General features: G+C 39.3%; 1 non-coding gene across 1 annotated transcript; it reads left to right on the top strand.

Annotated features, from left to right (window-relative positions):
- Window positions 1-23,048: 23,048 nt before the first annotated feature.
- Window positions 23,049-23,179, top strand: LOC115869602. Its single transcript, XR_004046272.1, has one exon. It is a non-coding gene; the product is annotated as a small nucleolar RNA SNORA76 (small nucleolar RNA).
- Window positions 23,180-24,349: the final 1,170 nt, after the last annotated feature.

The raw sequence follows: 24,349 nt of genomic DNA, 5'->3' as shown, positions 1-24,349 counted from the left end.
CCCTGATGCAGCCAGAGCCCTGGGAGTTGGAGGAGCCATGTGAAGTCCCCTGCCAACACTGAGATGCTTACAATGCCACTGGATCTACAAGACTTTCCACCCACTAGCCTATGATCTTCCTACATTCGGCATCATTGTATGGGTTTCCTTGAGTTGAAGAGAACTTTATAGATTGGAATTGGACATATGGGCTAATACTGGACTTATTGACTTGATCTGGTCTGGGCTGTGATGTTTTCTCAATATTCAGTTGCTCTTGTATATAAAGCTCTTTCCCATACACATGAGTGTCTATGAATTTGTTTCTCTACCCAGACCAACACAGTGAAAGAAACAAAGCTGGAGATAGTGTGATAGAATTTTTGAAGCCCCAAAACTTGTTAATAGCAAATATCCTTTTTAAAAAACACAACTGGTGACTATGCATGGACTTCTCTAAATGAAATAAAGAGAAATCAAAAGGACTACATCCGTGAGAGGAGAATATGGAGAGGTTCAATATCAGCAGCTTACACCAGGTCAGTAACTGACCGAGGAATAGACCATCCATTGCTCATTTGGAAATTTAAGTTGAAGCTGAACAAAATAAAAACAAGTAAATGTGAGCTAAAATACAATCTTGAGTAGATCCCACCTGATTTTCCAGATCATCTCAAGAACGGGTTTGCTGCATTGAGCACTAACGACAGAAGACCCGATGAACTGTGAGGAGAACATCATTTAAGAAGAAAGCAAAAGGCCACTAACAAGACTGAGAAGAAGGAAATGATCACAGTGGATGTCAGAAAAGATTCCGAAACATGCTTTTAATGGTAGAGTAGCTAAGGTAAGTGGACAAAATGATGACGTCAACGAATCAAAAAGGAACTTTCAAAGGAAGGTTCTGGGAGACTTCATTGTACTCATGCAGAACTTGTATGTAGATATAGAGGCAATGTGGGAGCAAAAGGAATACAGCCTGGTTTAACATCAGGAAAAGTGTGCATCAGTGTTGTATCCTTTCACGTACTTATTAAAACTGTATGCTGAGAAAATAATCCGAGAGATTGAATTATATGAAAAAGAATGTGGCATTAGAGTAAGGCTTACTAATAACCTGTCACATGCAGTCAACACAGTCTTGCTTGCTGAAAGTGAGTTGGATAAAAGAAATATTGCCATCCTTGCCTCTCAGGAGCACTCTGGACTTCATCCAATACAGATCAGCTTTTCCTTTAGCAGTCCATCAGTCCATTCAGTATTCTTCTCCAGAACCACAATTCAAATGCATTTGCTCTTCTTTGGTCTTCCTTGTTTAATGTCCAACTTTCACATGAGTATGATGCAATGGGAAATACCATGGCTTGAGTCAGGCACATCTTAGTCCTCAAAATAACATCTTAGCTCTTCAACACTCTAAAGATGTCTTGTGCAGCAGATTTATCTAATGCAATATGTCTTTTGATCTCTTAACTGCTGCTCCCATGAGATTGATTGTGGATACAAGTAAGACAAAATCCTTCACAACTTCAAACTTTTCTCCACTTATCATGTTACCTATTGATCCAGTTGGGGGGGATTTTGGTCTTCTTGACATTGAGTTGTGTGTTAGTCAGGGTTGACTAGAGAAACAAATCCAGGGAGACACTCAGATGTGTGTAAGAGGGAACTTTATATCAAAGAGAAATTGTACGTTAAGAAAACATCCAAGCCCAATCCAGATCAAGTCCATAAATCCAATATTATCCCATATGTTGATACTATTCCATAAATTCCTTTTTAAACTCACGCAGTTATACAATGATGCTGAATGTAGGAAGATTACAGGCCAGTGGTTGGAAAGTCTTGTGGATCCCATTGTAAGCATCTCAACACTGGCCTGGGTCTCTATGTGGCTCCTCCAGCTCCAGGGCTCTGGCTCTATCAGCGTAGCTTCATGTGGCTTGTCAACAAAAATGCCTCGCAGGGAGTGAGCATGTTTCTGCCTCCACAGAGCTATTTATCTCTGTCATGCCTCCAAATGAAGTCATCTAGCTGTGACCTGATTGACAGGCTAGACTCCATCCCTGTCCAAATTGGCAGGAGATTATGTAACTATCATAAGTTATAATCCATACTGAAGGCTACAATCCTTGATCTTCATCAGTAAGTGCTTCAATTCCTCCTCATTTTCAGAAAACAAGATTGTGTCATCTGCATATCACAGGTTGCCAATAAGCCTTCCTCCAATCCTGATACCACACTGTAGTTCATGTAATGCAGCTCCTCTGATCATTTGCTCAGCATACAGATTGAATAAGTATGGTGAGACAATACAACCTTGATGCACACCTTTCCTGATTTTAAACCATGTAGTATGCCCTTGTTCTGTTCCCACTCCTGCCTCTTGAACCATGTCTAAGTTCCAAATGAGCGCAATGAAGTGTTCCAGAATTCCCATTCTTCTCAATGTTATTCGCAGTTCATTATGACCCACACAGTTGAATGCCTTTGCAGTCAATGAAACACAAATAAACCTCTTTTGGTATTTTCTGCTTTGAACCAAGATCCATCAAACATCAGGATTGATATCTCTTGTTCCAAGTTGTCTTCTGAACCTGGTCTGAACTTCTGGCAGTTCCCAGTGAATGTACAGCTGCAAGTGTTGGATAGTCTTAACCTAAATTTTACTTTTGTGTGATATCGATGATATCGTTATATAATTTGAGCATTCTGTTGGATGTCACCTTTCTTTGGAATGGGCAAAAATATGGATATCTTCCAATCAGTTGACCCAGTAGCTGTCTTTACATTTTCCTGGCATGAAAGAATGTTTCCAGTGTTTCTTCAGCTTTCTGAAACATTTTAATGGGTATTCTGTTTATTCCTGAAGCCTTGCTTTTAGCTAATGTACTCAGGGCAATTTGAAAGTCTTCCTTCAGCACAATTGGTTCTTGCTCATATTCTACCTTCTGAAACAGTGGGCTGTCAACTAGTTCTTTTTGATACAGTGTGCATTCTTTCCATCTTCTCTAGAAGCTCCCTGCATCATTCAATATTTTGCCTATCAAATCTTTCAAAATTTCAGATCTAGATTTGATTTTTTTCTTGAGTTCTTTCAGTTTAAGATATGCTGAGTGTGTTCGTCCCTTTCAGTTTTCTAATTCTATGTCCTTGCACTTTTTGTTATAATATTTTGCTTGGTCTTCTTGAGCTGCCCTTTGAAACTTCAAAAGGCAACTGTTCAACTCTTTGACTTCATCCTTTCATTTGCTTTAACTACAATCAATATCAAGTTTCAGAGTCTCTTCTGACATCCACTTTGAACTTTTCCTTTTTACTTAACTTTTTAATGACCTTTCACTGTCTTCACAAATGAGGTTCTTGATGTCCTCCCACAGCTCATTGGGTCTTCTGTGATTAGTGTTCAATGGGTGAATATGTCCTTGCGATGTTTTGAAAATTCAGATAGGACAGACCTCTTTATACTATTGAAAAGCAAGGATGTTACTTTGAGGATTAAGCTGGGCCTGACCCAAGTCATGGTATGTTCACTTGCCTCATATGCATGTGAAAGTTGGACATTGAATAAGGAAGAGTAAAGAAGAATCAATGCTTTTGAATTGTGGTGTTGGTGAAGAATATATAAAGTACAATGAACTGCTAAAAAGACAAACAAATCTGCTGTCTTGGAAGTACAGTCAGAGTGCTCCTTAAAGGCAAGGGTGGAGTAGCTTTTCACTTACTTTGAACATGTTATCAGGAGAGACAATCCATTGAGAAATCCATTACGTATTCTTGGTAAAGTAGAAGGGAAGCAAAAGAGAGGAAGGCCCTCAAGAAGGTGGATTGACTCAGTGGTTAAAACAATGGGCTCAAGTGTAGGAACAATTGTGAGGAAAGCACCGCGCATAGGGCCCCCATGATGCCTAACTAGCATAGGGTCTCCAAGCTATACATCTTAGGGAACCAGACAGCCTTGCATTTCTCTCTTGGACCAGCTGGTCCAATGAATCTGCCAACTTTTGTTAACAGCCCATTGCTAAAACCACAGTGCTATCAGGACTCCTATTCTGTTGCTCAAACTAACCATTCGAACTCACTGGCACCAAGTCCATTCTGACTCATAACAGCCCTGTATAGGTTTTCTGAGGCTATAAACCTTTATGGGAGCAAATAGCCTCAATCTTCTTCTTTAGAGTGGCTGGTGGCTAACATTGTGGTTATCACCAGAGTCCTTGCCTGCTCATTCAATTTGGGCTAAGGACAAAAAAAATAAAGGTCTTTAAAAAGTCCTGAAATGCATTCATAAAATTGTCCCATTTAATATCAGTGCATGCATGGAGGAACTCACCATGGTCATAAGAATGCAATGTTCACACTCTCCCTCCCTAGAAGTTGGGCTGGTGGTTCCTTTTTGAAACATGTTGAAGTAAGGGTGATTTCCCTGTGAAAATCAGAATAACAAATGTTCATGAAATAAATAGCAAAATGCACAATGTAAACACTAGTCAGACAGGCCCTTTGTAAATATAGTAGCTTTTACTTCAGAACAACTTCAAAAATCGCATTGACTGACAAAACTTTTATCCTCTCCTCAGATTCTGTTTCTCAGTATTCAATCGCTCTCTGAGGCATGCTGCCCTAATATCAAATAACAAGGAAACAAGAACGAAACTAAAAACTCACTGCCACGGAGTCAATGCTGACTCATAGTGCCCCCTGTGGGTTTCTGAGACTGTGTATGGGACTAGAAAGACAAATCCTTCTCCCACAGAGCTGTGGTGGTTTTGAACTGCTGGCCATGCAGCTTTCAGCCCAAAACATAACCAATCACTGCACCACCAGGGCTCCAATGAAATCAAGAAAGGCACATGTATTATTAAATAAAGTATATGCTGGTACAAACAACAGCAACCCTGAACAGTCTGGTGACAACAGGCTTGGGCTCTAATGCAGAAGTGACAAATTCAGAGCAACGATCCAATTTACCAGAGTCCATTTCTAGTTGCTGTTACAAGTGAGATTCCCTTGGGTTTTTTGTTTGTTTGTTTGTTTTAAATTAAAATATCATTTTATTGGGGGCTCTTACAAATCTTATAACAATCCATACATCAATTTTATCAAGCTTATTTGTACATATGTTGCCATCATTCTTTTCAAGATATTTGCTTTCTACTGAGCTCTTTGTAGCAGCTCCTTTTTCCCTCCCTCCTCCACCCACCCTCGTAACCCCATAATAAATTATGTATTGTTATTATTTTCATATCTTATACTGACTGCTTTCTCCCTTACCCCATGGTTTCTGTTGTGCTTCCCCTTGTAAGGGGGGATGGTGTGGTTATGTGATCATTGCAAGCGGTTTCCCCTTCATCCATCTCTTCTCCCCACCTTTCCCCTATCTTTCTGGTAACAGAATTCCCATTCCTGTTCCTGGATTTTGTGTGCCATGAACTCTTATCTCTTATCTGTACCTGTGTACAAGCTCTGGGCTAGTCTGAAGTGAGAGGAAGCACTGGGGTCATGATAGTGAGGAGTGAGGAAGTGAGATAGTTAAGGTTTATTGTGCCAACCTGGTGATAAACACATGTGGGATTAATTGAAGGGTGAAGAGATAAATAGCTCTGTGAGCATTGCCCTTCTTGTTCTCGGATATCTTGCTTTCTGATGGTTGGACCAGGGTACAGCTGCCTTAGCCAGTTTCCTGCTTCAGCTGGCAAAGCTCACTTCCTGCAAGACATCCCTGAGGAGAAGCCACATGGACCTACCCTGATGCAGCCCCAGGTGCTGGAGCAGCCGAGTGGAGACCCCTGCCAGTGCTGAGATGCTTACGCGTTCACTGATTTGGCTTTCCTCCTGCAGTTGGCATCATTGCGTGTGTTTGGTGAGATTTAAGAGGACTTTGTAAATCAGGGTCGTACGTATGAGCTAATGTTGGATTTATGGGCTTGAACAACATTGAGTTGAGATGCTTTCTTAAGGTACGCTTACCCTTCATATAAAACTCTCTTATAGAAGTATGATTTTCTGTGGATTTGTTTCTCTAATGTCCCCAGACTGAGACAGGAAGCCTCAAGGAACCAGAGGAAAATCGTGTGTTTCATCGTTGCTTTATTGAATCCTGGTTGACTCATCCTTCCCTATGAACCCCCAATGGTGTCCCATTGTCTACAGATGGACTTTGGGTCTCTGCTCCAACCTCCCTTATTCTCAACAATATGGTTTTGTTTGTTATGGGTCTTCTGATGCCTGTTACCTGGTCCCCACAACACCTCATGATTGCACAGGCTGGTGTGCTTCTTTCATGTGGGCTTGTTATTTCTTGGCTTGATGACTGCTTTTTAAACTTCAAGCCTTTAAGACCCCAGACACTATATCTTTGAATAGCCAGGCACCATCCACTTTCTTCATCACATTTGCTTATGCACCCATTTGTCTTCCACAATGGTGTCAAGAAGGTGAACATCACAGAATACCAGTTTGTTAGAACTAAGTGTTCTTGTGTTGAGGGAGGATATGAGCAGAGGCTTGAAGTCCATCCACTACTTCAAGGTATTGCCATATAAATATATGTATCTAGGCCAATACCTCTTTTTATGAATTAATGTATTTACATATGTACACACCTATGCTTTTAACTCTATTCATAGCTTTGCTTCCTAGATCATTCCTCTGTTTCCGTTTACCTGTCTCCTGCCTCACCATCACGCTTGCTCTACTTCTGCCTCTTAGTACCTCCTCTCACCTAGATTGCTGTGGTCCCATTCCCCCGAGGATCTCTACATCCTCTTTGCTATTGATTTTAATTCCCTAGTGGTTCCCCCTGTCTATGGCGTTGTTTTACTCACCACTTCCTTCCGCATCTCCTTCTCCCCCAAGTCCTTCCGGGACGATCAGTCTGGCATTCTCCTATGAGCTTGATTCTCATGCCTATCTTATGTAAGTAGGCAACCCAACTATAACATAGACCAACAAAAAAAGAAAACAAAAGGTTGAAAAAAAATGGAAAAGAGAAAAAACATATATAATTACCGATCTGTCCTCTGACCTTTATGACTACTTCCTCACTGGTCCTGGGGGAATTCCAGTACTGCCCCTCCTAGCCGGACGTCTATTTGGGGGTCTCTTTAGGGGCATTGCTCCTCTTGCTGATCTGTTATGTTTCCTTCTTGGTTCTCCCTGCTGCTGGGGGTTCAGACCTAACTAACTTTCCGCCATGTGTCCTCAGTATTGTCCTCTGTTGCAGTATGCTCCAGTAAGGTGGCAACATGTCATTAGCTATTGTGGGCCCTATAGTCTCTCGGTGCCTTAGCAGCTCCATGCAGGGATGTTGTCCTTTGAGTTTGGTGTGCCACCATGGGGTCTACACCTTCCCTTTCTCTTTTTCTTTCTGGGTTTGCTTCAATGGGGGTGTCGTATGCTGGCCTCTCTCCCCAACCTGTAGTATTGTTCTCTGTGGCACATACTTCTAGGGGGGGGGGGAGTCAGTTTGGCTCTTATTGGGGCCAGCCCTGCAGCCCAATCTTTTCATGCATTTCTCCACGTGGTTATGATGCCCTCGTGGTTTGATGCACCATGGTGGGGTCTGTATTCACACTCCCAATTCTGTGGAGACATAGCCAATACTCTCATCCTAGTTGGGTTAGTGCCCTGCTTCCCCCATGCTATTATCTCCCTTCCCCTCCTCCTTCTCCCCCTTCCTCTTTCCCATTCTTTGTTTTGGATTTAACATGTACCTCCTTCGGTTTGGTTTGACCTCCACCTGACTGCCTGTACCTCGTCCCGTATATTGTGAGATAAGCGGCTTTTCCTCTTTACCTACTGTGCTGATTATTTTATCCCAGGGGACTCTTGTTGTATTTGTGTTTTTGTGATTGGCTGACTTTGCTCAGCATAATTTCCTCCAGCTCTTCCTATTAAACACTGTGCTTCATGTGATCAACAGTGCTTTTTAGTGATGCGTAGTACTCCATTGTGTATATGTGCCATAGTTTACTAATCCACTTGTCTATTAATGGAAATTTAGGTTGTTTCTAATTCTTTGAGATTGTGATTTGCACCACAACAATAATTGGAGTGAAAATGACTGGTTGTGGTTTATTTCTTACCTCTTCTGGGTATATGCCCAATAGAAGGATAGCTGAGTCATAAGGTAGATCAATTTATATTTGCTTTAAATATCACCAGATCACTTTCCACAGAGGCATCTACATGAACACCACACATCTACATGACCACCAGCAATGGAGGAGCATTCCTATCTCACCACATCCCTGCTAACATTTTTTGCTCTGATTTTCTGATTTGGGCTGATCTCAAGGGTGTTAGATGGTATCTCATGGATGATTTGATTTGCATTTCTCTGATGGCTAATGATCAGGAGCATTTTCTCATATGTTTATTGGCCATTCAGGTCTCCGCCCTAGTGAAATTTCTTTTCAGGTATTTTTCCCACTTCTTCAGGGGGTTAACTGTGTTCCTTGTTTTGCAGGCTAGGGGAGTATTGTAGATTTTAGCAATAAGTCCTTTGTTGGGTCATTGCGAAAAATCCTCTCCCAGTCTGTGGGTTCATTTGCTATCCTCTTGGTGCAATCTTTTGACACACACAGGTGACCTATCCTCAGTAAATCCCACTTGTCAATTTCAGGTTCACAGGTGTGTGTACTCTTTCCTACTGCAGTCAGCCTATGTAGTCCCTGGGTCAAGATTCCTAGGTTTGTCCTGATTTCTTCATTGATGGTCCTCAAAGTGTGAAATTTTACTTCTAAGTCTTGGATGCTCTTGCACCTCTTGTGCATGAGGTGAGGTAAACATCTTGTTTCATTTTTTTATAGGTGCATATCCACTGTTTCCAGCACCACTTGTTAAAGAGCATATCTGCCTCCCACTTATTACTTTTGTGGTCCTTGTCGAAGATCAGTTGCCTATATGCTGATGGTTTTAATTCTGAGTTTTCCGTTCTTTTCCATTGGTCTGAGTATCTCTCATTATAAGAGTGCCACACTATTTTGACTACTAGCTGTGCAGTAGGTGTTAAAGTCAGGTAAAGCAAGCTCTCTGACTTTGTCCTTCTTCTTGAGGAGTTCTCTGCTAATTCTGGGCTTCTTCCTTTTCCATGTAAAATTGGTGGTCAGCTTTTCCAATTCTTTGAAGAAGGTTGCTGATATTTGTATCAGAATAGCATTAAACTTATAAAATGCCTTAGGAAGATTGACATCTTTACTATATTGAGTCTTCTGATCCAGGAGCATGGGATATTCTTCCATTTGTGGAGGCTGCTTTTGGTTTCTAGTAGGGTCCTGTCGTTTACCTTGTATAAGTCTTTTGTATTTTTGTTAAATATATCCCTAGATATATCAATTTGTTCTTGGCTATTGTGAAGTATACTGCCTTCTTGATCTCCTCTTCCATGATCTTGTCTAATATACATAGCAAAGCAATAGACTTCTGTTTGTTGATCTTGTATCTTGCCACACTTCCATATTCCTCTGTCACTGTCAGTATTCCTGTTGTGGTACTTTTGGGATTTTAGTATAGAATCTAGTTGTCTGCAAATAGCCATAATTTCACCTCCTCATCTCTAATTTGAATACCTTTAATATCCTGCCATTGTCTTATGTTGTTAGCCAGGACCTCCAGTATGATGTTGAATAGAAGTGAGGACAAGGGACATCCTTGTCTTCCCCGCAATTTTCAGTGGGATGGTTTTCATCTTTTCTCCATTGACTATGAGGTTGGCTGTTGACTTTTTATAGATAGCTTCTATTAACTTGAGGAATTTCCTTTCATTACTATCATCTTGAGTGTCTTCATCAAGAATGGGTGTTGGATGTTGTCAAATGCTCTTTTTGCGTCTATCAATATTATCATGTGGTTCTTTTCCCTTTTCTTATCAATGCGGTGTATAACACTGATGGATTTTTGGATGTTAAATCAGCCCTGCATCCCTGGGATGAATCCCACCTGATCTTGGTGGATGATATTTTATATACTTTTGAATTCTATTGGCCAATATTTTGTTAAGGATTTTTTGCATCTATGTTCATTATTGGTCTTTAGTTCTTTATTCCTGTGGGATCCTTGCCCTGTTTAGTATTAAAGTTATACTGGCTTCATACAGTGAGTTTGGGAGTTCACCATCATTTTTTATGCTCTGGAGCAATTAGTGGAGGATTGGTGTTAGTTCTTCCCTGAATGCTTGGTAGAATTCTCTTGTGAAGCCATCTGGTCCAGGAGCTTTTTTTTCATTGGTTGTTTCTTGGTAGCTGAATCAATTTCTTCCTTTGCTATGGGTCTGTTGAGATTCTTGACCTCTATCTGGGATAAACTGGGAGGGATTGTTTTTCCAAATATTTTTCCATGTCTTCCATATTGTTGAATACATTAGAATATAGACTTTTATAGTACTTTGTGATTACCCTTTTAATCCCGTTGGGGTCTGTTTTAATTTCTCCTGTTTCATTCCTCATCCTGGCTATTGATGTTTCCTCCTTTCCTTGGTTGGGCTTGCCAGTGGTCTGTTGAATCTGTTGAGCCTTTCGAAGAACCAAATTTTTGCTGTACAATTTTTTTTGCATTGTTCTCTTGTCTTCCTGTTGGTTTAACTCTGCCCTGATTTTTATTTTTTATTTTCTTTTGCTGTTGGAGAGGTTGTTCTGCTGACACTGTTCTAGTTGCTAGAGGTTTTGTGATAGTGCATCAGTCATAAGTCTCTCTTCCTTTTTTCATAGATGCACGGATTGCTATCAAGTTACCTCTGATCATTGCTTTTGTAATATCCCACAAGATTTGATACATGGTACTCTCATTCTCATTAGGTTCTAGAAATTTCCTAAACTCCTCTCTAATCTGGGCCAGTACACATTCATGTCATAGAAGATCATTATTCATCCTCCAATTGTTTGGCCTTTTTTCCTGATCTTACTTTTATTGATCTCCAGCTTTATGATGTGGTGATCCGAGAAGGACATCTATGTGTTTAAATTTATTCAGGCTGAACTTGTGCCCCAGCATGTGGTCTATTTTGAAAATGAGCCATAAGTACTTCAAAAGAATGTGATTTTTTTTTTTGCATTTGGATGAAAAGCTGTGTATATGTCTATCAGGTCCAATTGCCTAATTGTAGTGTTTGCTGAGCTTCTTTCCCAGTAACCTCTCTTTTTCTGATAGTGGTGTATCAAAGTCCTCTTCTATGATTGTTGTATGGTGATTTCGTTTTTCATCATTTAAATCGTTTCACAAATTTCACAGATCTCTGGTTAGGCTTGTATGCATTTATTATGCTCACTGGTTACTGGTTTACTGATCCATTGAGTAACATATAGTGCCCCTACTTGTCTCTTGTTATGGTTTTTGTCTTGAGGTCAATTTTGTTGGAGGTTGGGATTGCAACCCCTGCTTTTTCTAAGTTTCCATTTGCCTGGTATATTTCCCCCCTGCCTTTTATTCTTAGTCTATTTCTGTCTGCAAGCATAAGATGTGTCTCTTGTAGACAACATATTAATGAGTTTTGTTTTCTGAGCCAGTCTATTAGCTTTTTTCTTTTTTTTAAAAATAATTTTATTGGGGGCTCGTACAATTCTTACCACAATCCATACATACACCCATTGTTTCAAGGACATTTGTATATTTGTTGCCATCATTCTCAAAATATTTGCCTTCTACTTGAGCCCTTAATATCAGCTCCTCATTTCCCCTCCCTTCCCACTCTCCCCTCCTTCATGAACCCTTCATAATTCATAAATTATTATTATTTTGTCATATCTTACAGTGTCTGATTTCTCCCCTTGCCCACTTCTCTGTTGTTTATCCCCCAGGGAGGAGGTTATATGTAGATTCTTGTAATCGGTAAATTCTTGTAATCGGTTCCCCCTTTCCACCCCAAATTCCCTGCACCCTCCAGGCATTGCCACTCTTACTACTGGTCCTGGATTCCCTGTGTTTCCAGTTGCTATCTGTACCAATATACATCCTCTGGTCTAGCCAGATTTTAAGGTAGAATTGGGATCATGATAGTGGGTGGTGACGAGGGTGGGGGGTCATTTAAGAACTAGAGGAAAGTTATATGTTTCATTGTTGTTCCACTGCACCCTGACTGGCTCATCTCCCCACAACCCTTCAGTAAACAAGTTTCCAGTTGCCTAATGATGGGCTTTGGGTCTCCACTCTGCACTCACCCTCATTTACAATGATATGATTTTTTTGTTCTTTGATGCCTGATACCTGATCCCTTCGACACCTCGTGGTCAGACAGGCTGGGTGATTCTTCTATGTGGGCTTTGATGCTTCTGAGCTAGATGGCCACTTATTTATCTGCAAGTCTTTAAGACCCCAGATGTTATATCTTTTGATAGCCGGGCAACATCAGCTTTCTTCACCACATTTGCTTATGCACACATTTGTCTTCAACGATCATGTCAGGAAGGTGTGCATCATGGAATACCAATTTAATAGAACAACGTGTTCTTGCATTGAGTATGTACTTGAGTGGAGGTCCAAAGTCCATCTGCTGCCTTAATACTAAACCTATAAATATATGCACATAAATGTATTTCCCTACCCTCCCATATAAATATATTTACATCTGTACATGCCTGTATTTAGACCTCTATAAATACCCTTTGTCAGCTAGTTCTTTCTTCTATTTCCTTTTACTTTCCTCTTGTCCCACTATCATGCTCAATCTTCATTTGGGTTTCAGTAATTTCTCTCAGTTACATTATCCTTGCTGAATCCCTACCAGGCCTCTCACACCCTCCTTGCCACTAATTTTGGATCACTTGTTTCTCCCCTGACCCTGGGTTGGTCAACACCACCTCCTTACCCCTGCCTCCCCCTTTCCCGTGTCCCCCTGGAACCATTACTCCCGTTGGTGTCTCCTCCAGACTGTTCATCCAGCCGACCTTATGTAGATAGATCTGTAGAGATAATAATATGCACCAAAAAACAAGGCATAGCAAGACAGGTGATGAATGAGAACACAATGTTGACAACAACAAACAAAACAATGACCTGTAAAATAATAAATTAATTAAAAGAAAAAAAAGATAAAGAAAAAATTTTAAAAAGAAAAAAAGACCTGTAAATAGATCAAGGTCTGATTTTTGAACTGTAGGCATGTCCTCCAGTCAAGTCCGATGAGGTGCCATGCTCTAGCCCCAGAGTCTATCCTTTATACTCCCTTGGGAGCTCCCTGCTCTTACCCCCTGTTGCTCTTCCACACGCCTTTTGTGTTTTGCCTTGGTGTCTCGTGCTCAGTCCAGGCCAGTCCAGACACTGAGTCTCCAATGTTGTCCCTCATAAGGCCCTGGCCCAGTGAGGGACTCATAGTGGGAACAGCCATATGGTCCACTCTGTGCATTGGTTGTTCAGAGTGGGGATATCCCCCTCCAGGCCTGGTAGGCCAGAATGTCCTCCACTCTCTCTTCCTCCCCATTCATTTGCTCCCATGTGCTCTGATCAGGCATGTCCCTCTCCCCTAACTGCAGCTTCAGTGCCGTCCTCTAGAGTAAATTCTTCTGGGAGGGAGTGGCAGTTATCTACATTGTTGGTAGCCTTTGTCTTTTAATGTATGAATGGAGACATTGACATTAAGAGTTATATCATGATCTGTGTATTCATTGCTGTCATCTCATGCCTTTGCTGTGTTTATTTGGGGAACTTCATTCTTGCCTTCTTTTCCCTGAGGCTATGTTATCTTGGTAATTGTTCTTGGCACGTTGCTTTCTGAGTGGAGTTGGACTATATGGTGGTCTCCTTCTTGTACCTGGTGGATGTTGTTCCTCTGACCATAGTGAGTCGGCAAGGATCTTCCACAGGGTTGGTGTCTTACAGCTTATTTTTTGAAATTTTCCCTTTCCTGGAATATTCTTAGCATGCCTTTTATCTCAATAGACTTTTGCAGGATCGAGAATTCTTGGATAGATGTTTTATTTCTTTCACCTTTCAGAAGATGTTACTCCACTATCTCCTCCTCTTCATGGTTTCTGCTGAGAGGTCTGACCATATTCTTATCCAAGTACCAAGGTATGTAACCACCTATTACCCTCTTTGCTGCTCTTAAAAGTTTCTTTTTCCTCAAAGTTGGATAGTTTAACTATTGTAAGTCTTGATGAATTCTTTCAGGGTTTAGTCTAATTGGTGTCCTCTCTGCTTCCTGTCTGAGTGTCTGATTCTTGTTCATTGAGGTGAAAAAGTTTTATTGCAGAAATTCCCTTGCTATTTTAGCTATTGACTTCTTCGTTGTGTCTTGTTCTGGTAGACAAATTACCGGTAGTTGAATCTTGTTTCTATTCCTAGCATCTGTCATTGATCTCAGGTTTTCTTCTGCCGCTTTGATTATATTGTTTTACTATCTTTCCTGTTTGCTGAAATCTGCATGATTGTCCTTAAGATCACTGGTACGACTCTCTGCCTCCTCTCATCTGTTTAGATCTTTGATTTTGTGTTTAGCTTCTGTTACCTCATCTATTAGCTCCTGTATTTCCCTTTGGTGCGTGGACTTCATCCCCTCTATCATGGACTTCATTTCCTCTACCGTTGTGTCTTTATTCTACATTGCTTCCCTCCAAGCAGCTTTCTGAAGATTTCTTTTTGTGGCAGATACATGTCTGACTCTTCTATGCATGTCATTAGCTCCACTGTTGTGTTTTATCTTTCTTGTTTCCTTGTTGAGGGTGTTGCAGTATACTGCTCTTTGCTTTTCATTTTGGAGCAACTGGGCACCATGTTTCTGGGATACCAAGGGGCCCTGAGCTCTTTCAGTGAGTGACTGGTCAGAGTGTTTTCTAGGGCTGCCTGAGGCCTACTATGGTGGTGGGTTGGACTGCTATGTAGGCAGTGTGCTCTGGTGACCTAGTGGCCAACGAGATTAGGTTGAGGCTGGTGCCTGTTAGGTTTGCCCTGGGCCAAGTAGGGGCAGGTCTTTAGCTTGGCTGTGGGTGGTCTAGGCTGTAAGGATATGATTTGCAGCCTTTTTTTAAAAAAAAGGCACCAAATAGATAACCACAGTGGGGGAGGCCTCAATGTCACAGGTGGAGTTCTTGAGCAAAGGTGTGAACAGCCCCACTGGTGCAAGTGCCCAGGGTAAAATCTCCTTTCCTACTGCAGGTGGAGGTGCTGCATAGATGGGGGGGGGGGGGGTTGTTACTGGGGAGGAGTGCGCCAGGTGACAATAGGCCAGTCCCCACTGCCACAGGGCACGGGTGGGGTGGCTGCATCAGCTGCGGGTGGAGCATATGGTGCAGGCGTGGGACAGACCATGGCCGCTGTCAGTCGCAGGAGGAGAGGAGAAGCCGCTGGTCCTGCAGAGGTGGATCTAGGGTAGGGTGTCAGGCTATGGTGGCGAGAGCTGCCATAGCCACAGGTAATTAAACTTACTGAAGGCAGACTGCAGTGTTCAGCCACAAGCGCTGTGGCCATGGGTTGGTGGTGGGAGGTACTTGAGCTTGGAGTCTGGACCAGCCACCATGTGGGGGAGAAGGGAGCCTTGGGAGAGAGCAGCTCATGGTGAAGAGTGCCACGGGTGGACTGTCACCTTGTGAAGGTCAAGCTGCGGTTGTGGGGGACTCTAAATGGCTGCTGGCTAGCCCCCGGTGTTGCAATAAGGCTGAGCAGGGTCCATTGGCATGTGGTGGCCATGATGGGGTCCAAAATAGTGTGGCCAGCGTGGGCTGGGGAGTCCCAGGGATGAGGCCGTGATTCCCGGAGTTCCAGAGCGAGGTGAGATGTGTGGAAATGTTGCGTTCTGGACCGAGGATGTATTCTGGGCTGTCGCTTACCTGAATCTTTTCACTTACCTGAATCCCCACACTCATCCCCCTAGTGGGTACACTGAACACCACAGATCTCCTTGTCTGGGCACCATCTTGCTGGAACCCTGATTCACTTGTTAACAAAATAAGCTATCAGATGATTTTTGTCTACTTCAAGTTTTTATTGAATTTTCTTTTGAGATCCAAGATAGTTAAGTTTATGACCGTTACTTTTATGTTTAAATTGTTTTTATTAATTCTATCATATGTAATAGTACATAAGGCACTAGCAGAATAGATTCATCTAATTCAAGCCTAAATCATAAAAGATTTATTATCATGTTATATATTTCATATATTTTAATTACCAAACTTCACAAAAATCTTTAGGGTCATGTCAGAAGTGCTCAGATATCGATTTATGGTTTTCAAATGAAATTTCAATACTAACTTTTCTTTATGTCCTGCGGGATATAATCTAAAACCCACAAAGAAAGTTACTCAAATTGTAATTAATTCTAAATATCTTGGAATTTGATTCGTTGGTGTCATAATTTTAATATGCGTTTAGTGTATTTTTATGTAGTAATTTGGTAAATCACCTCTGTAGATCAAAGCAAATTACCCACCTTTGTTCTGCTTGATGGATAATATGTTCTAGATGAGCAATTAGGCATTATTTATACACAGCTGCAGCTTGTTAGACAAATACTCTTCAGTCCCACATTTATCTCTCTCTTTGTAGCTACATTGGCAAAATGCCCCATCTAACTCTCTATTATAGTGTTCCTATGCAGTCCCAAGCTGTTTGTTCAAAGGACATTTGTACACAATTAAACATATATGTAATTCAGCCTTTGAAGGGGATGATACATTGGAATGAAAAATCATCCATAGAAGTAACAATACTTTTTATTGTATATATGTCTTCCGTAAGTATGTCTTCCTTTTAGACTATCTTTCCCAGCTATACTGTGTAAGGATTATCATTTACAAGTTAGTATATAACAGCTGATAATGTGTAATTACTATAGTAATTATTATTGATGATTATGGCATTGGCTGGGATACCAGTGTGCCATAATAGTCTCCCTGAAACAAGTTTTCCCAAGGTCAGGACTGCTCAAGTGGTGGTACAGAGAGAGAATGATTTGTTGTCGGAGACTCTCCTATACATTGGATGTTGTTTACTAGTATCCTTCACTTGTACTCATGAGACACCTGTAGTTGCCACCTCCCCTACCTAGTGGTGAAAACAAGGCATGACTCCAGACTTCACCAAATGTCCATAGAGGGGTCCAAATACCCCTATTGAAAACACTGCTCTAAAAAGTGACTTATAGAGAAGAATGGTTATACCAATAATAGCAAACCCTGCCCCCACTAGTCTTACCGAAGAGTAGTGGTTTAGAAGTTGACAAAGAAACATATACAAAAATGCACTTAATGTGTCTAATATAACAACTGCCTGTGAACCTAGGTATTTACGGACCATATATATGTTTATGTATTTAAAACTTTATGTTCTTTTATTCAGATGTTTTCATAGACCTATGAGGATATTGAAGCCTCTTTCTATTCATCTCATTAGTAATGCCTTTTCCATTCCTATTGTTATTGTCCCCTTAATGGCTATTAATTTAAAATATTGCTTTTATTCATTCTCTTTGCTGTGCAAAATAATTTAGAACAGATGCTATTGTAAGTGAGCTCTATTATATCTACTAAAACTTACTCTGAGTTGGCAGTTTCTGTCAATTAGAGGGGTCCAGGGAGCAAGAGTCCTTTATATTTAGAGAGAGAATAATTTTGGATTAATTGAATGCAGTTATTGGGTGATCTCACTCCTTTATTGTACTGTTGGCAGGGGTAACGGATGAGCTTTCAGAATGTTGTCTCTCCAAGATTATTTGTCTTCTAAGCTCATAACTTTAACATCTAAAACATAGAGCTTTAATGCTGATAGTGACAAAGCAAGATCTGAAATCGGTAAGCTGGATAAAAACAAACTGTAAGAGGCTGGTAAAAATAAGCCCAATGTAAATGGATACAAAGGAATAATAAAAATGAGGCTTTAATTCTTGACTCTCCCAACTAAATTCTAGGATAAAATGCAGTAAAGTAGAAAGAACATAGATTTGTTATTAAAGAGAGCACAGATCCCAGTTCTGCCTGTTACATACTTTCTGCTTAACTTGGACTAAGTTGCTCGCACTCTGAGCCTATTTCCTAATCTGGGAATGGAGATAATACATTTCATTGCTGGATTTTGACAGGCGGATGGAATGGTAGGAATGATGAATGGATTTGAAGGAGTCCCTGTATTACTTTATATTGTCTCTTACCTCATTTAAAAAAAATATTAAACACCTACTGTTTCATTGGATGGGAGAAAAAATTTGGCTTTCTACTCTCACAGAGAGTGACAATCTCAGAAACCACAGGTGCAGTTTTACTCTGTCTTTAAAAAAGTGTTAAGAGTAGGAATCAGCTCAATGGTAATGGGCGTGGTTGTAGTTTGGTTTCACTGCAAAGTAGCCCTTGTGGTACTGCTAGGTAACTGATAGATTATTAACCTCAGAGTCCATTATTCAAACCCACCAGTTACTACATCAGAGAAAGTTGAGGCAATTTGATTCCATAAAGATTTGCAGGCTCAGAGACCCAATATAGGGTTGCTATGATTCAAAATCTACTTGGTGGTAGTGGATTTTGTTTTACTATATTTCATTGTAACTGTTCTCACAGAATGACCAAATACCTTCTGACTAGGACACTTGGTCATCTTTTCAATCAACTCTGTATGCTCTGTTAATAGATTGTTGGCAAACTTTTTAATGTAAAGGTCTAGATAGTGACTATTTTCAAATTTTTATGCTAGGTGGGGGATCTCTCTCAACAACTCAACTCTGCTATTATACTAGATACACACACACTCTCTTTCTCTCTCACAAACTTACACACACACACACACACACACACACACTTCTTGGCGATAAAAATGTGTTCTAATAATACTTGTTTTATAGATCAGTTTCCTGACCACCACTTTAAATTCCTCATTGGCTTTATACTTCATTTAATATCTTTTAGCTTTCTGGATACCAAAGCATTTATCGACTATCTCTGATCATTCATAGATATCCTTCACAGATCAGCTTTCTATATCTGCTCACATCTTCCTTTTCTAAATGAAGATAATTGTGTAGAGAAGAGGAATTAGATTTGTTTCAAAGTGCAACCATCATTTGTCCCCTCTAAATGAAGACCATGTGTTATCATGGAATACAAGGTCTTTGTTATTTGATTTCTGCCTAACTCCGTATCTTCTTCTCATCAAATCCATCATTACTATCAACTATCCCAAGCTATTTGGATTTCCCCAATTACTGCAATATCATCTTTTCTCTGGGCATTGGCACGCAAGATTTCATCTTGTTGGGAAATGTTCCCTTTATCTGTTCTTATACATATCTGTATTTTTGTTCCAGCTTCATGAACTCTTTCATTTATGACTTCTTTGCATACACATTCAAGATTGGATTATTACATTTTTATTTTCTTATACTCTAAAATCCACACTGCTCATATTATATTTATTTATACACGGTAAGCTCCATGAAGCCAAGAAAGTTCTTTTTCCCATAGCTGTAGCCCTATTACCTATTACATGGTAACACTCAATTCATGTAAAATGAGAAATAACTAACTAATACGTATTAGTTCTCTGTAAGTTTCACTCTATCCTGCCCTAACTAGAACTCTTAGAACTTTCCTTAAATTGATTTATTTCCAAATATTTTCACTTTCTATAAGTAGTATCACTGTTTTCCTAAGTGTGTAAGTTAAAAATTGGGTGTCACCTCTTAGTAGTAACCAGAGCAACCAGTTAACATGCTTGACAGTTAACTGAAACATTGGGAATTGGTGACCACTCTGAGGTACCTCAACAGAAAGGCCTTGTGATCGACTTCACAAGGGTCAGTAGTTAACAACACCAGATAACAGTTCTACCCTGACACAGATGGGGTCACTAAGAGTTTGAATCATTATGACAACTGATTTCATCCTTAAGTAAGAGCTTTTCAGAATATTAATAAAATAATCCTGTAGATTTTATGTATACAATTTATCTTAAATCTAACCAAACATTTAGCGTTCCATTGTGATGTCCTGATTTAGCTCTATGGATTCCCTCTCTGGATCATGAGAATATCCTTGCTCTCCTTTTTTTTAAATTTTCATTTCCACTGAGCAGCCAGAATGATCATTTTTTAATACGGCTAAACCTTTTAAGAATAATGTGGGAAGGAGCAAGAGCCAGGGAGACATAAATGCCTGGGGTTTTGTCAACTGCTTTCAAACAAAGCAACTCTGACTTTATCCTTTGGCCTGAAAAAGTAGAATGATAAAAGTACATCATTGTAGGGGTTGAGAGAGCATTCGCATATTTAATTTGTATGTGTTTTCAGTTTGGTGGATAGTAAGCCTCAATAATATTTAGCTTATTTTACTATTAAAATGTTTTTTAAAGAGAAGAGTGACATAACTCATTATCAATTTCCTCGTTTATAAAATAAGATCAGACTTGATTGATGGTTTTAAAAATTCATCATAGCAGCAGAATTCCTTATTGAAATAAAGTCTTTACCTTGCTAGAAATTAAGATGGCATGGATTAGAATAAAAATCACATATTGACTTGAGAGCACTCAACAGCAACAAGTCATGCAGAAGAGGATATTAAGTGATCCCACCATTTTTCAATGGACAGTATTTGGGGAAACCTTGGCAGAACCATACTCTTGTACTGCCTTACTAAACAAATGATTTATACATGAGAACAGATAATAGCTTCTGTATATATTTCTGAAATAAAGTCTTACAAAACTACAGGTGTGTGAAGGTACAAAGAAATAAAGGACAGCTCCATTTCCACTCTCTGTCACATGTGGTTACCCACTCCAAATCTGAAGCACAATAGTTAATCAAATTCTTTATTCAATCATGAAATAGCTAGGTAACTGAAATGTCATAATATTGGCAACAAAGAAGGAAAAAAGAGAGGAGAATATAGATAGGCCTGAAAGGTATTCAAAGAAAAAAGTATCCCATTGGTGAGCACAAAATTTCTAAAAACAGATTAAAATAGAAGTAAACTTTTTTTAAAGGTAATCTATCAGACATCAGAAAAATGAAAACAGATAAAAGCATGGAGGGCAGTAGAAAAAACAAACATTAAAACTATTCAGGATATTTTAGAACTAATATGTGAATTACAAATCCATGTGAAGAAGACCCAAATCCTCACAACTGGACTAATAGGTAACACCATGATCAACGGAGGAAAAAAGTGAAGTTGTCCAGGATTTCCGTCTTACTCCGTCTTACTTACTCACAATCAATGCTCATGGAAGCAGCAGTTAGGGATCAAAAGAAACAATGCATTGGGTAAATTGTTGCCCAAGCTATCTTAAGAGTGTTGAAAAGCAAGGATCTTACTTTGATGACTAAAGTGCCTCTGACTCAAGGCCTGTTATTTTCAATCGAGTCATTTGTAGCTGAAAGTTGGACATTGAATAAGTAGACCAAGGAGATTAGATGCATTTGAATTGTGGTGGTGAATATTTAAAGTACCAAGGACTGACAAAAGGACAAATGAATCTTTCATGGAAGAAGCATGGTCAGAGTCAAGAACGGCAAGATTTCATCTTCTGTACCATGGACATATTATGAGAAGAGGCAATTCCCTGAAGAAGGACACCATGCTTGGTAAAGAGGCAGTGAAGAAGAGGGAGTTCCTGCAACAGAGGGATTGGCTGGGGGCTATGACAAAGGACAGAAGCATAGGAACAATTGTGAGGATGGCACGGAAGCAGGGAGGCCTTTGTTCTGCTGTGTATAGGGATGCTGTGGGTTGGAAATGACTAGATGGCCCCAAACAAAAGTCAACAACAACAACATGTTAATAGTTAATAACAACATTAATGTTTTAATAGTGTTAATAATTATATGTAAATGATCTAAATGTGTTTATTACAAACCAGAGATTGACAGAATGAGAAGAAAACAAACCAAAAATGCCAACCACAGTCACACTGATGCTAAGAAATTAGCTTTAAATATAATTTAAGAAGACTGGAAGTAAAAAATTAAATAAGATATATGAATAGGACTCCAACAAAAGCCAGGCACTTAGAGTTGCTTCAGCGTGACCCCAGTGGTCTTCTCAGACAAGAGGATCAGCCTGTCATTCCCCGAGGTGCTGCTGCTGGTGGATTGGAACGATAAGGAAAGCAGGACTGCTTACATAAATATGAAAAAAACAAAACAAAAAAAGCTTTAAGGCCCAAACAAATTACCAGACTGTATGTGTGTATGTATTTAGGTGTATGTATGAAAGAGGAGAGTGAGAAAATATGTAACACGGTGTTAAAAAGAGGCAATTCACCAAGAAGAAAAACGACCTTGTATATGAATCAAACAGCACATTTCCAAAATATATAAAGCAAAATATGGATATTAAAAGGAGAAGACACGCGCACAATTTTAGTTGTTCATTCTTTTCTGACAATTGATAGGAAGAATAAAATCTGGAACACTATCAACCAACAGAATCTCATCACCTTTTATAAAACATTCCACATAAGAACAAAGGAATGCATGCTCTTTGTAAGTACTCACGGAACATATACTAGATGGACCATGAAATGAGCCTCAGCAAATTTAAAAGAATTGAAATCACAGAGTGTGTTCTCAGGGGACAATGGAATTAAAGAGAAATTAATAATATAAAATTTCCCAAAACTTGGGAGGCTCAAAACAATATGCCTACATGGATCAAAAGGGTATCTCAAAAAACAAAAAAGAAAAGCACGGAAGTAAAGAAAATTGAAAACATGGTATACTTAAATTTTTGGACTACAGTTGAAAATCTACAATCGATGTATACATTTGGAAAGAGAAATGTCTCAAGTCAATTCTCTAGCTTTCTATCCAGACATCTAGAAAAAGAGTGAAAAAATAAACTCCAAAAAGACAGAAGAAAATAATCATGATCAGATATTACTAAAATAAAAACAAAAATAAAAGCTGAAATCACTGGAAAAAGAGCTATTCTTTGAAGAAATTAGAAAATTCACGCATTTCTAGCAAGATTGAAAAAATAAGAAGAGAAGATACAATGACCAGTAACAGGAATGAAACAAGGGGGTATCACACCAGAACCACAAGAGAATAATATGATCCATTCAACATACATAAATTTTACAACGAGAAAAATACATCAATTTCTTGAAAAACACAAAGTATTGCCAAATATTTAAAAATATGAAATTGCCTGCTGCCTTTGAACCCACCACACTTGCCTGTTATGCCTGGGGTCAAACTGCAGCATCAGAACAAGCACTTGTGCCTAACTGGGGCCATCACACCTCTGCTGCGGGCCCTTTGAACCAGGCTGCCATAAACAAACAAATAAATGTGTGTGTGAGTGTATGTATACGTATATAGAATCGATCATGTCAATAGCTGAATAAAAATTAAGGAAATTGAATTCGTAATTTAAAAAATTCTGAAAATGAAATATCCAGGCCTAGCCTAGATGGTGCCAGTGGAAAACTCTACAAAATTTCTAAAGAAAAGAAACATTTCTTATGCAGGGTGTTCTAGAAAAAATAAGAGAAAATAACAATTCCCAATTTATTTTATAAACTCGAATCATCCTGATTCCAAGACATGATAGAGAATACAAAAGAGAAAGAAAGAAAACTGCAGAGCAAAGTCCCTTGTGAATATTAATGTAAACATTCTTAACTAAATAAAATAGATTCAAAAAGGTATAAAAATGCATGTACTATAACCAAATCAGTTTTGTTTTAGGGACATATAATATAATGCACAGGAGCCCTGGAGGCATAGTAGTTATGTGTTGCACTGTGACGCGAAAGGTTCGACAGTTCAAAATCACAAGCAGCTCTGTGGGGAGAAGGATGGAGCTTTGACTCCAGTTGACAAGTATATTCTCGAGGACTCACGGGGGCAATTCTACCCTGTCCTATAGGGTCGCTATGATTTGGCACTGACTTGATGGTAATGAATTTGTTTTGGTTTGTATAATGCAATGCAATGCAATATTAGGTGAATTCAGCAAGGTCAAGGAACTTAAGGAAATAATACAAAATTGACCATTTTAGCACTGAACAAACTGATACTGAATTTGAAAGTAGAATTCCATTTATAATCACTAAATTAATGAAATAGAGTATAAATGTAGCAAACATGAAAGTTCTTGTATACTGAAAACTGCAAAATGGTGATGAAAGGATTCTCCATTAATTAAATGGAGAAATATCAAGTTCATGATGTTTAATTCAATATAGTACAGATATCAGTTACTCCAAATTGATATACAGGTTTAAAACAATTCATATTAAAATATAGTCTATAATATTTTATAAATACAGATGAAATTATTCTATAAACTGTGTACAAAGACAGAAACTAGAAGACCAATTAAAAAAAAAGAAGATATTTGGAAGAATAATTCTTCCCGGTAAAAATTTGTTTTCTCGGTACAATAATTAAGAATATGTAGAGTTGTCATAAGGATAGTCAAATAGATCAATAGCACTGAATAGG

This window comes from Echinops telfairi, unplaced genomic scaffold (assembly GCF_000313985.2).
Source record: "Echinops telfairi isolate 266 unplaced genomic scaffold, ASM31398v2 ScPeMD7_31;HRSCAF=116, whole genome shotgun sequence".
NCBI classification, from domain to species: Eukaryota; Metazoa; Chordata; class Mammalia; order Afrosoricida; family Tenrecidae; genus Echinops; species Echinops telfairi.
Note: the sequence above shows the minus strand (reverse complement) of the source record. Positions and strands in the feature narration are given on the sequence as shown.